Source organism: Macaca thibetana, chromosome 9 (assembly GCF_024542745.1).
Source record: "Macaca thibetana thibetana isolate TM-01 chromosome 9, ASM2454274v1, whole genome shotgun sequence".
NCBI lineage: Eukaryota > Metazoa > Chordata > Mammalia > Primates > Cercopithecidae > Macaca > Macaca thibetana.
Window position 1 is genome coordinate 45,124,305 of NC_065586.1, and position 14,037 is coordinate 45,138,341.

Here is a 14,037-nt window from a genome sequence, read left to right on the forward strand (position 1 = left end):
GTGCCTGACATCTGGATATTAGGAGCCACCCCAATAACTGGAGGCATTTCTACTGCTGACCCAGATGTTCAGCATTAGGCAAGTGCCCTGTAGACGTCACCCCATGTTGTTTGAAAAGAGCTGAGATATTACATTAAATATTTTTCATAATCCAGAGGAACTTGGAAGAGATGCCCTGGGCTCCAGCCCCAGTGCCAGGGGTCTCCTGTCCTTTCTGTGAGGCAGGTTGAGCCTGGGATGGGATGCGGGCCAGAGGCTTCCGCAGGTTTCTCTGTGAGCCAACCTCACCTTTGCTGCCTGGATCTGGCCATGGTGCTCCACGGGGTGTGGGCACCAAGCTCACAGACTGTGGCAAACACAAGCCCCAGAGAGGAGGCAGCCAGTGGTTCCAGGGAGCGATGGGCCCAACCTCGGCCATTCCAGGCACCAGAATCCTGCATGTCTCCGCTCCCCTCTCCACCAGACCCTTCTCTGTCCACAGCACCAACCGCCAAAGAAATGGGCTCTGAGAGGCCCAAAGTGGCTCCGGGTAGCCCACCTGACCATGGACTGGGCCAACTCCAAGGCACAGTCTGGAGCAAGTTGGAGATCAAGGCCAGATCCCAAATCCCAGAACTGAGTCCAGTCGGGGAGCTGGGCTGTAAGAAGGAGGAATCAAAAGTTGAGGACGGTCACAGCAGGGAGACCTCAGAGTGAGGAGGAGCCTGGTGATTGGCCTCACTGTCACTGGTCAGCTGGTGTGGGCTATGTGGGCAGGTGGATTGGGTTCTGAGGTTCTGGAAACCAGCCATGCCCCATGCAGATGCATGTAGACAGACCCAAGCCTCCAGGCCTGATGGGAGGGACCTCTCCAGGGGGGCCTTTGCAGGCAAGACCGAACTCTCAGCACCTGCATCTTAAGACTCCAAGGACATGGCAGTTGTGGCCCGTGAGTGGCAGGCCTCCGCCTGAGGCTTGGGAGGTGTGAGGCGCTGGCTACAGAAGGCCAGGCAACAGTGCAAGATGTGGGGAGGCCACAGGGGCAGGGCAGGGGCTCCCTCCAAAGGGCCTAGGGCACGGGACAAAAGGCCAGGCTGCTGGCAAGCTCTCTGCCTTCCTCACCGCAAAGGCTCATAGAGGAAATCTGTGTATTCAACACGGCCCTGCAGCCCTCGGTCAAGCGCCTACTGAGGTGCATTGGTCCTGTGAGAGGCTGGGCGTGAGGAGGTGGAGAGCTTGAGCTTACAGCAGAGCCTGTCAGAAGGCCAGAGAGGGCCGGAAGTCCTGGGTGGCCCAGTAGGATGGGTGAGGAAGGTTCTTGGGGAGTGGAGATACCAGTGGCAGACAAGTGCACCATTCCTGGGACTTAGAGAGGGAGCAACACTGCTCAGACTCATGGTCAGGAGACGTAGGTGGTAGCATCAGGCCCTTGAGGCCGAGGGGAGGCTGACGTCCAGCTGGGCAGAGACCACACCACTGGGCCCAACATAGTCAGAACCCAGGAAGCTTAAATGTGGGGACAAACAGACCCTGGGTGGAGGCGATACCCAAGAATATGTTAAAAAGGGAGCTCCACTCACTGGTGCCAGACACTGCTCCTGGGCCTGAGTGTGCATTTTCCCTTGAATTTCCACATGGGCCCTCCAAGCTTGATTTAGCCAGGAGGGCATGAAGAACCCACAGTCCTGACACTCGCCTGGAGTCACACAGCTGTTTTGAAGCGTCCCAGTGATGTGGGTGTAGCTCACCGGGTCCCCAAACCCGTGCAGGCCATGACCAGTTTTGGGTGGTGGAAAGAGGTGGTCAGAGGACCCAGAAGTCCTTACAGGAAGGGCTGTTGCCCGCTGGGAGTCTGGGGCAGGCCTGTGCATCCTCTCCCCACCTCCCTGTTTCCTCCCTCCCCCTGTGCCCTGGGCCAAGACCCAGTGCCAAGTGAGGAGCTGCGGTTGCTGTGGAGGCAGGAAAGCCCAGGGCCCGGCTGGAAGGTCATGTGGGAAACTTCCGCTTGAGGGGAGCTGCTCAAATGGGTCACTGGGCCCCTCGGGTACCAGACCTTGTTTTCCTTTGGTCTCCTCCAATGGATAAGGGGCACTGGGGTAGGGGCCTGGCTCCAGCAGCCAAGGCGTGAACAATGGTCTTGCTGGCTGCCCCGTCATGCCCCCTCCTCAACTGCTGCCCTCCCGGAGGACCAAAGCTGCCATGTGAAAATGATTTATCTGAAAGGCTTCTCCGGGGAAACTGGGTGTCGGAGCCCATGCTCACTATGCTCCCTGCGTCACTCTTTTCTGTACAGAACCCTGAGTGTGGGCGGGAGGGTGGACACCAGAGAGGGTGTCGGGCCATGGGTGCTTCTGGGTGTAGGGGGCTCAGATGAAGAGGTGAGTGGCCTGGTGGGTCCATGTGCAATGGGAATGGACAAGAGGGCCTCGGCATGAGTCTTCCATAGGAATGAGGGCTCAGGGCTCTGTGAGGCTGAGTGAGCCTGTGCAGGTGGGGGCTGTGGAGGTGTGTGGGAGGCTGTTGTGAAGGGGCTTTCCGGGAATGGTGCTGTGCTGCTGCAGTTTGCTTAGAGGGCAGGTGTGAGTGGGAGTCAGGCAGGCAGGGCTGCGTCTGCAGGTTGAGTCTGATCACCCAAGGCTTTCCCTGGGCTCTTTCTCAAGGACTGGGAAGCCCTGGAGGTTGTGGAGCTGGTGGTGAGAACACTGGAGCGTTCTTGGCAAGAGGACTAGAGTGTGGGTGGTGTGCGGGATGGATGGGCGCAGGAGAGTGCAGAGTCAGGCCACTTGGTTAGGCCCTGGATATGTGTCCTGCTGGGGGCATGAAGACCTGGCTGAGGAGGAAGGCACAAGGGGCAGTTCTGTGGGGGTGAGAACCATGGGAGGTGGGGCAGGAGGACTCTGGCAAATTGAACACAGAGAGTGGAGGTGGGGAGCATCCAGGTAAGGTGAGTCTGGGCCAGTGTGTACACCACAGGTGCTTGTGAATTTGTTGATTGGCTATGTGATTGGTTTGTTGGTGGTGCCAGTGGGCACAGGGGGTCCTCAAGAGAGATGTCAGAGCATGTGTGTATGTGAGAGAATGAGAAATGGCCCATGCATGCACACCCCTATCCCGCCCCCACCCCGCCCAGCACTCCCCTGCCCAGCTTCCGGGGAGCTGCTGCAGAGGAAAGCCCTGTGAGCTAGGGCACATCATCAGCATGGCCAGCAGGGGGCGCTGTGCCCTTGGATGGCCCAAGCTCTCCCAACAGCTGGAAGATTGGAAGATATGTTTGTACATTTTTGAGTGGGTGCCCTGCTCTGACATTGCTTAGATGGCCATCTCGCCCCCATCCTAGCTGACAAGCTGTCTTCACTACATCACCTCCCATGCTAACAATACCACGAGATATCACCTGGGGGTAGCCAGGGCTCCTGGACCACTCAGCTCTACTCAGCCCTGAGAGAGGCATGCACAGTCCCCGACGAGAAGATACCCAGAGCTGGGCATGAAAGTAAAGCATGAGGAAGGGAAGGTGGCCCAGTCCCCAGCCTGGGACCTGTGGCCACATGGGAAAAGCAAAGTGTAACCCAGAGGGTGGGGGTTCTCACTTGGGGGTTCTCTCAGAGCTCAGGGTGGGACGCCAGCAGAGGCTTCAGGCTCTGTCCTCACAGCCTCTGCAGCCCCAGAGCCTCCCAATAGGGTGTGGTTTGCTTGAGAGTGGGTAACAGCAGCACAGGGTGGCATCAGAGGCAAGGACCAGTGGCCCCGGGGACAGTTGCCGGGACCCTCAGGTTAAGGCAGTGGCCCCGGGAGAGCGCCTTACCTCAACTTAGTGTTGCCCCTCATTGCAAAGCGGACTCACTGATAAAGCATGAGACCAAGGCCAAGGTGGGTGCTGGTGTGGCCTAGGGAGGCGTTCAGTCCAGCCTGGGGAGCTGGGGTTGCCAGGCACAGCCCCTAATACGAGGTATGTCTGAACTGCGTTCTGAAGGATGAGAAGGAGTTGGCTGGGCCAAGAAGGCAGTGGTTGGGGGAGTGTTCTCTTGTCCACAGGGTCCACTTGAGCCCAGGAATGGCTTTGGCAGGCTGCCTGCAACACCGAGAGGAGGAGGCCAGCACTGGGTTGGGCACCCCTGTGACACAGGCAGGAAGCATGGGCTGGGTGGTGGAGGCCTGCAGGTCCTGTCAAGAGTGGAGGCAGGGCAGCCCCTGAGGAGGGCGCAGGAGCCTGGGCCCACACATGCTGGAGCCGTGGGAGGGAGTGTCAGTCCAGGGCCAGGGATGGAAGGCTCAGCAGGGGGGTCACTGCAGCTGGCCAGGTGGCCCCACGCCCTGCTTTGGGATTTCTAGGTTTGATGTTGAGACCGATCAAATTTGAATCTTGGTTCAAATCTTGGGCCCTTCCAGGGACAAATAGCTCAACTTCCCTGGAGCTCAGGATTTCATCTGTGAAGTGGAAATGGGGACTGTGTGAACAGTGGGGTGATAGCCTACCAGGGTGATTGGCAGGGTGAGTTGAGATGACATTTGTAAGCCCTTGTCAAGGTGCCTCACGCATAATAGGTTCAATAAATGTTAACTCCCCTTTCTGCTCTCCTCCTTCTCCTTCTCCTACTCCTTCCCCTTCCCCTTCCCCTTCTCCTTCCCTCTCCCCTTCCCCTTCTCCTTCTCCTTCTCCTTCTCCTTCTCCTTCTCCTTCACCTTCTTCCAGGATTCCTGCACATAAGTGAAGCTGGGAGGGAATTTATCTAATTTGTCTAATTTTGTCCCTTTTTATCTAGCATGAGATAGTGTTCCCATTTTACAGATGAAGAAACTGAGGCCAGCCAAACTAAGTCATTTTCCCAGGCCCCACAGCTAATGAGTAGCAAACTTACTAGATGCCCTTCACGTCTAGGGAATGGGCAGTCCCATGCTAGGGCTTCCTTAAAGGACATGGGACTTGGCCTCTGGCAGGGTGTGCCACCTGGGTTGCCTGAGAGGGGCAGAAAGTAATTGCATTTAAACATGAGCTTTGGTAACAGCAAAGAAGGTGCATGAAACACCAGCAACTCTCTCTCCTCTGCAGCCGGTGCTCCTGAGCTTCCTGGGGCTTGGACCTCTGCTTCGTGACCAGCTGGGCAGGTAAGGGACATGGAGAACGACCAGGTGTCTACACGGGCTGACCAGCCTGGAGGCTGTACTGCAGATGGGCTCCTGCACAGGGGTCATCTGAGCTCCGGGACAGCTCTGGGGAAGGCAAAGCCCCATGACCAGGATGAAGGCGAGGGAGGAGCATGGGTCCTGGAAGCAGAGGCCTCCCTACCAGCCCTGAAGGTGGCTGGGGCCCAAGGTTGGGTGTTAGGGGACACCAAACAGAGGTCATGAATGTGCTGTGCTAGCCAGATCCGTCTTGCTGATGTGTTTTATTTGGCTTGCAGAGTGCTTCTCAACAAACTTTGAATTATGTCTCAACATTTTCATATGAAAATCTAGATCTGCAGTTTCTCCTGAAAAGTTGGAGACTCTGGCCACAGATGTGAAAGGAGACATGCAGCAGGAGAGCAGCTGCCCCATCTAGTTGGGGGCAGGTTCCTGCAGACCCCACCACTCTCCACAGTGCTCCCAGCACTGCCATTCCCTGCCTGGGCCCCTCGAGGCCCCTCTCTTCACAGACATGAGCCCTCAGTCCCTTGCCCATAACCTGCAATCTGGCTGTGATTTCCCACTCTGGCCAGTTTCCCTAGAGGGGGACATGAGGGATGTGACACACAAGGTCGTTGGTCTACACAGTCTGGGACTGAGTGTGAGGACCAGGCAAAGAGGGCTGTCACCATCCCCAGAGCCAGCGATTCAGAGGGTTTGGGTAGGGGACCTGGCTGGAGCAGACACCATGGAGCCTGTGGGACTTTGGAGGGCCTTCTCCTCTCATGCAGGAACGAAAAGGCCAGGGCTGATTTGTCTAGCCACATGGTGATGCAGAAGAAAATTCCATCATCCCCAGGGAAATGCAAGAAAAGGGGGAGGAGGGAGAGAGAAAAAGAGAGTGAGAGGAGGGGAGGAGGGGGAGAGAAACAGAGACAGAGACAGAGATATAGAGAAGGATAAACAGAGAGGGAGACAGAGACAGAGAGAGAAGAAGACACAGAGAAAGAAACAGATCAAGACAGAAAAGAAGAGAGAGACAGACATATTGGGAACTTGAGAGTCACAGAGCGAGAGACTGAGTGTCTATGACGGGCAGCCAGGTCCCTCCTCTGGGGCCTGTGGGTTCTCTCTTGAGTTGGGATGGCTTGATGGCCACTCCCCTCTCCTCCTCCTCAGGCCTGCGGCTGGCTCCAAGGAAGCTGCTGAGACAGGGATGGGGAGAGAGTTCCGTGCTAACAATATGGCGCGTACCAGGTGCTCAAGATGGCTCTGTGGAGATAGATGCCTACTGCTCTGTCTCCCAACAGCGCGGATTTCTGTTTGCCAGAGGGAGGTCACCTTCGCTGGCTTGGAAAGTGCTGGGAAAGGCCCTGTGTGGCTGGGTGGGCTTCTGCCGGTGGCCAGTGGTCAGTGGAGGGGCCGGCACGTTTCTCGGCAGTAGAACCACTTGAGAATGCCCGGCCCCTTTCTGAGCTCAGACTTCGGCCCCAGCACCCAAAGCCAGCTCCAGCAGGACAAAGACTGGGGCCTCAGACTCATCCACATTGAAATCAGAACTAACTTTTTCCAGGGTACCAGGCCAAGTGTGATAAATTTGGAAAGTAATATTTGCAAACCGTTTCCCGGCATCTCACAGCAGATTGGCTTGGTGCAACTGGCACTGCATGCCCAAGTGTGTGCGGCCAGGACTGAGGGGCTGCTGGGACTGGTGAAGGTGGGGACGTGGTTGGGAACACCAATTGCATTTCATTAGAGGCTGGTGATGGGCCACTTCCAAGTGGATGGTTTGGAAGCCCACGACAAGGAAATGCGGGGGACCAAGCCAGACTACATTATTCACAATGTGGTTTTCTAGCTGCTTCCAAATCTGCTTTTGCCAGTTGAGGCTGAGTGAGTTAACCCCCTGGCCCTCATCTCTTGGGCCTCAATTTCCCAAGCTTCTCCAAGGTGTTGCCCTTTCTTCCCTGACCACTAAATCTGTGGGAATGAGCTCGAAGCCTGCACCCAGTGCTTCCTGGCTATGCAGCATCTGTATTGACCAAGTCACAAACTGGTCTAAAATAAATAGGATCAAAGACTGATGCCTGGATGGGGCTGGCTCTACCGCATTTCTGTGGCTGTCAGTGGCCTTGGTACGCTGATAGGTGCATCAAAACCCCTTTGGTGTAAAAGTCCAGATGAGGAATATCAGAGAGTGTGTGAGTGCAGAGACTCTGCGGAGGATGGATCTGTAGGCCACATTGTGTTCAAGTGCCCAAGTCAGCAGGGATCCTTCTCTGCAGGTGGCCTCTGAGATGCCTTGTACCCACCCTGCACTTGTGACATCCTGGCTTGTCCCTGGGGACCTCTCTCTGCACCGGACACAGAAACGAATCTCTGTCTTGATCTGTGGCCCTCCATTTTCCCTGCGGCACCTCCCTTCCTGAGATTGGGCCCCAGGGCTCCCTGGCCAATGCAGACTCCCCTGTGCCACCAAGATCCACACCGAGTCCCCATGTGTAGGTGTCCTCTGCAGGCTGTGCTGGGTGGTGGCGCCAGCCTGTCCTAGTCTGTCACCCACCCTCTGAAACTCAGAGGTGATAGCCACGTTCACAGGCTTGTCCCATGTGTATAGTCTGCTGGATTCTACGAAATCAGACATAAACCAGGCACAGAGAAGGTACATGATTTTTTTGGTTATTTCTCCATTCCTCATCTCTGTTTTAAAAATTATGCCTCAAAAGCATGTTTAGTTTGTGTATTTACATAACTTAGCCTTGTTTCAGAAGAGACTCCAGGAGACCAGAGTAGGTAGCTTGACTTCAGGATGAGAAATACTGACACCCCCCACCCAAGCTAAGATGAAGGAAGGGCATTCGCGCTGGATGGGGTGAACTCCCTGTCCTCCCTGTGACCTTCACATGAGGCACCATGCCAGTCAACTTCCCTGCTCGTAGGAAGCTCACGTGCAGATTTGGAGAGCCCTCGGAGATGACTCAGAGTCATCTCCCCACTTGACAGAAGACAACGGCAAGGCCAGAAGGCGGAGGTAAGTTCATCTGCATGGGCTACTGTTCTTTCTCTGCTCTCTGGTTGCTTTCAAGGTCCAAGGGACTCCCTGGTCAGAAGATGGGCATTTCCACGTGTCTCCCTCTTAGGCATCCCAGTCTACACACCTCACTGGCTCTTGCAGAAATGAGGAGCAAGAGACTGCTTGCAATCGCCCATCCACGGAGGAGGTGAGAACTACCCCCACGTTAAAATGCAAGGAATCTTGCAAAGGGCCGCTCCATATTTATGAGCATTACTGAATCAAACTGTCTGAGCAAAGGCTCCAGGGACCCTGAGAAAAGAGGTGGGCAGGCCCATTTTTTAGCCTGATGAAGCCATTTATTTTAAAGAAATACTGATGGGTACTAAGACATTCCTTTGGGAGCAGTTGTGTCAGCCTCCTAGTTTAGGTGTCTGATTAATTTCCTTCTACGACTGTTTCATTTTAAAAGTGCATTTTCTTCTGATAAAGTCATCTGTGTTACACACACACACACACAAATGCATAAAGAAGAAAACAACCATCCACTCCAAATTGTACCACTCAGAGCATTTTAGTTAATATGCTGGTAAATTTCTTCGGGTTGTGGATACCTAGTGACAAGGGAGAGACATAACAGAAGGATTTTCTTTCTGTTAACACTGTTGGTATTGTGTCATTATTGTGTCATGCAATGCTGTGGGAACCTTATTTTGCTTACATATTTGTCTGTTTTTCTGATCATTCCTATTCGTAGATTCCTGTAAGGGGGATTGCCAGGCCAAAGAGTATGAACCTTTGAATATGTATTGCCAGTTTATCCTCCAGAAACTCATGTTATTTGCTTTCCGGGAATGTGAAAGTACACACCATCAGTCTTTTAAAAAGAACAGGGTTGGAAATGACTCAAAAGCTAATCTGGGGACAAGATATCTAGTGACCAGATGCCAGTCCTGTCCCCATTTGAATCAGGGGCGCCTGAACCAGGGGAGGTGTCGAGGGATGCAGAGCTGGCGCCTGCCAGTGGGGCTCCACGCCTGTGGGTTTTTAGCTTGGCTCTGGGTCACAGGGCCTAGAGGTGGTTTCTGGGCTAAGGTGCCCGAGGCTGTGCAGAGTTCGTGTCTGCGCCCATGCCTGGTCACCACCTCAGTCACAGTCCATCTAGTTTCTATGATTCCATATTAAATGTAGGGGACTTTGTAAAGAAAAAGGATACAAAATTGTGAGTACAAAACTAGGTATAAAAGTGAATACTTATTCAAAATGATACAATAATCGAAATGAACTACACATTTTTAAAAAGTTGATAAATAATGTAAGCATCACAAAACTCTGCAAAAACATATTAATTACTGGAAGCAGTATGGCTTCCAGACGTACTGCTGTAATTGTAATATTTTCCTTCCTGTATTTTTGGCTGGGTACTTGCTGTTTCCCTCTTCATATGACAATGATTTTCTAGAGTCATAATAGAAAGGTAATTCAGTCTTTCCTCTGGCAGGGCTGGTCAAACAACATTTTCTGAAAAAAATCCGTAGTTGAGAAAAATTCATTTCAACTTCATAACGAATTGATAATGTCATATACATTATAGTAAATTGTTGAAAAAAAATTAGGGAAGACTTGAACCATGTTTCTATCCCATCTGCACTGTATGACTTTAGGGCATGTCAAATTTTCTGTATGGTGATTGACCTGAAATGCTCTCTGAATGACGACATACACGTCTAGACCCACATTTTAATGGTATTCATGTTTAGCGTTTTCTTTGTTGTTGTCAGTTTTGATTAATTCATCAAGAAATTTAAATGTTTCCCCAATATCTTCATAGGACTCACTTTTCTTGATTAGATTACTAAATATTCCAACAGCCTGCTTATTATTTTTATTAGGAATTTATTTCTACCTCTTCATGGTAAAATCTGAACATTTAAAAATGTAATTTGATTAACAGTAATTTCTTTCTTTATTTTTTCCTTTTTTTTTTTTTTTTTTTGAGACAGGGTCTTGCTCTGTCACCCTGGCTGGAGTGCAGTGGTGTGATCATAGCTCACTGTAGCCTCAACATCCTGAGCTCAAGTGATCTTCCCACCTCAGCCTCCCAAAGTGCTGAGATTAAAGGTGAGAGCCACCATGCCTGACCCCATCAATAATTATCTAAATTTTCTCTGTTCCTTAATTAAAAATTTAAGGATGACAAAATAATATTTGTCTAAAGTGGAAGACCATAACTTCTCATTTGTTTTATTGCAACATTTCAAAGCATCCTTCCAGATTATAGATTAAATAACATATTCTTAGCTGAACCTCTCCAGATCCCCCATATGCCTGGGGCCACTCCAGTGCCACTTGATGGGGGCAGAGTGCACTATGTGGGACAGAGGGGAGGTCCCAGTGGAATGAGAAGATATCTTCTTACTTACATTGCTGGAGCCTCTCCTGGGGGCTTGGAATGGGCTCCTATAAATGAGAGGCCTGTGCTGGAGGCATCAGTAGCTTCGAGGTAAATCTACTTCTTACATCAGTCCTGAATTGCACCCCTGAATCTGCCCCAACTGCAGGCTTCCTGGAGACTCATCCCATCCCTGCTGCTTCTTGAGTAGTTCTGGGTGCAGGGTGAGCATCAGTGAGTGGGAGGGTTGGTGGAGACCCCAACCTGGGACATGTCATCAGATGGCTGCTGGAGGTGGAGCCAAATCCTTCGTTCGGTTAGGCTTTGGGGCCCAGCACTGACCCATAAAATCTGGCTGCCTTAATTCCCTTTCCTTCCTGATTCCTGGGGGACACGGCCCTTCAGCTCTGCTACTGTGTCCCCTTTTCAGTCCCTCAAAAGACTCAGCAGTTCCCACCATTAGGAGCAAAGGCTGTTTTGGGCCCTCCCTTATCGCCCTGCATTCCGGTTTACCTCAGCTCTTTGATTTCTGTGGCTTCTTTTATTCCTGTCCTATGGTAGCTGGACAATTGCAGAAGCAGCAGCCTGGCCAAGGGATCCAATCCCAGCTCTTCACTCTACCTGATGTGCCCCTGGGCATGATCTCAGGGCTGCAAGGAGCAGTGCCTTGGGAACTGCGTGACCTTTGGTGACCCACTTCAACATGGAGAGTCTGACAGGGTCCCACCACAATTCCTAATCCATGATCCGGAGGCTCCCTGCAGAACAATTAACATGGAAGAAGGAGAAGGGATGGTGGAAAGAAACCAGGCACAGCACTTCCTCTTTGGCTTGGGCCAGCCTACGTCCAGAGCCTTGTTCTGTTCCTCCACCCCCTCTGGATCCTGGCTGTCACTCAGCTCCCGACAGAATGGTCAGGTAGGGCGGTGTGCACTGAGCACTGCACCAATGTCTCCTGCAGCTCTAGCTCTGGCTCTGGTCTCACCAATGGGGGGCAGGAAGAGTTGGAGGGGACCTGTCTTCCTCATGCACCCACAGTTGTGGTCTTAGGCGCGTGGAGTGTTGTGAGATGCACAAGTGTCCCCGTGGAAAAAAAAAAAAACGGAAAAGAGCACAAAACCAAGTGGCCTGGCCCAAAGCACTGCAGCCTACCTTTACCCTTTAAATTAAAGGGGTGCCAGAGTCATCAACCCAGGCATAGCAAATCTCAGCTAACTCTGTCGGGGTGAGCTTCCTGGACTGGAAGAAGGGGGCTTCCTGGCTGCCTCTCCCACTACCTCCCTCATTGTCAGGGAGTAGGGTCGCCTTCTCCTTCCCTGAGAATGCTCTAAATAAGTCCCTGTGCCTCACCCAGTCACTAATCTCATTTCCTGTCCCTTGCTAGAATGACCAAGAGTAGGAATTCCTCTTTTTTGAGGCACCACCACCTCTTCCCTGGAGAGGGAGGCCTGCCTGGTGGAGTCTCTAGTGGAAGGACTTTTGGCCTTTCTACCCTAAGGCATTAGTCTAGGCAGTGGCTTCAAAAGAGCAGAGCCAGCCCAGGAGATGAGGGACAAGTGACCACAGCTTAGCAGGCCAGTGTGGGCTCCTGACAAACCCACATCTCATGGCCAGGAAAGCCTAGGAAACCACAGCTGTGCACTGCTTCTAGATCGAGGAAGAAAGTGCTGTACTCATTCTCATTACAAACTCTTTAAAATAGGGTTGTTTTGTCCTTAAAAGTCAATATAATTCAAAATAATAAGAGAACAAGCCACAGACTGGGAGAAAATATTTGAAAAAGACACATCTTACAAAGGGCTGTCACCTAAAATACACAAATAACTCTTAAACTCAATAAGAAAATGAACAACCTGATTCAAAAAATGGACAAAAGACGTGAACAGACATGTCACCAAAGAAGATTCAAGTTGGCAAATAAGTGTTTAAATAGATGCTCAATGTCATATGTCATTATGGAGTTGCAAATTAAAACAGGATCCAACTATATACCAGTGCAATGAGCAAAATCCGAAGTCCAGGAAACACCGATGTTGGCAGGATGTGAAGCAACAATGCTTTCATTTTGTGGTAGGAATGAAATGTGGTATAGTTCCTTTGGAAGACAGTTTGACATTTCTTTAAAAACTAAGCATACTCTTACCATATGATCCAGCAGTCACACTCTTTGGCATTTTCCCCAAAGAGTAGAAAAGTTATGTCCACACGACCAGCACCCCCTGTTTTTGCAGCTTTCTTCATAATTGCCAAAACTTGGAAGCATCAAATTGTCCTTCAGTAGGTGAATGGATAAACTGTGGCACAGCCAGACAACGGAATATGATTCAGTGCTGAAAAGCAATGAGCTGTCAAGACATGGAAAGACGTGGGGGAAACTTAAATGCATATTGCTAAGTGAAAAAGGCCACTCCGAAAAGGCTACACACTGTATGATTCTAACTATGTGACATTCTGGAAAAGGCAAAACTATGGAGACAATTAAAAGGTCAGTGATTGCCAGGATTTGGGGGGACAGAGGGAGGCATCAACAGAGCACAGAGGTTTTTTAGGGCCATGAAGCTATTCTGTGTGATACTACAATGGTGGATACCATTGAGAGAATGCGGGGGCTGGCAGGACTGTCAAAGTGACCCAGAGAAGAGGGAATGAGACTTCGGGGTGGGGAGCTGCTGCCTTTCTATGGCTCTGTTCTACCCAAACTAGGACTGTGGACCGTGCTGTCACCACCAGCAGTGGGGGTGGAGGTGGGTGGCAGGCAGTGTCATTCTGGTGGAGGTCTCCCCACGTGGTCCCAGAAAGCCTGAGAAGAAGAGGCTCATCCTCCACTATGCCTCCAATGATAGGCAGTGGCACACACTGGCCCTATTCCCTTACTCAACACAATGGTGGATACACAACATTGTTAACCCCATAGAATGTGCAACACCAAGAGTGAACTTGAATTAATCATGGACTCTGGGGTATACTGGTGTGTCACTGTAGGCTCATCAATTGTAACAAATGCACCACTCTGGCAGGAGATGTTGATAATGGGGGAGGCGGTGCATGTGTGGGGCAGAGGGTATATGGGAAATCTCTGTAGCTTTTGCTGTGAACCTAAAGTTGCTCTAAAATTATAGTTGACTAAAAAAACCAATATATCCAGTATTTTGCAACCTAGTTTAACAGCCACTTCCATGGAATCTGTTCCATCGACGTTTACTAACCTCTGCTTCATGCTAGACCTGCACAAGGCCCTGAGGACACAGTTGAGAAACAGGCTACCCTGATTTCTGTATTCAAGGCACCATAATCCCTCAAGGAAGAAAGTCATTACCAAGTGTAAACAACACATTACAGTTCAAATCACAGTAAGGTTTTTTCAGTCTTCCTGTATTCCAGGGAGCGCGGGGTCTCAGGTGAATCTGGAGGGCAATGGGCTTCCCTGAAGAAATGCCATCTAATGCCATCTGAGACTGAAGGTGGCTGCAGTTGGCTGAGCAAAGCGTGGGAGTGAAAGGCCATGCAGAGGGACACATGTGTGGGAGCCTGGATGGGAAAGAGCCAG

General features: G+C 51.5%; 1 long non-coding RNA gene across 1 annotated transcript; it reads left to right on the forward strand.

Annotated features, from left to right (window-relative positions):
- Positions 1-2,306: 2,306 nt before the first annotated feature.
- Positions 2,307-6,302, forward strand: LOC126962783 (uncharacterized). Its single transcript, XR_007728802.1, has 3 exons — positions 2,307-2,357; positions 5,030-5,085; positions 6,265-6,302. It is a non-coding gene; the product is annotated as an uncharacterized LOC126962783 (long non-coding RNA).
- The last annotated feature ends 7,735 nt before the right edge of the window (positions 6,303-14,037 follow it).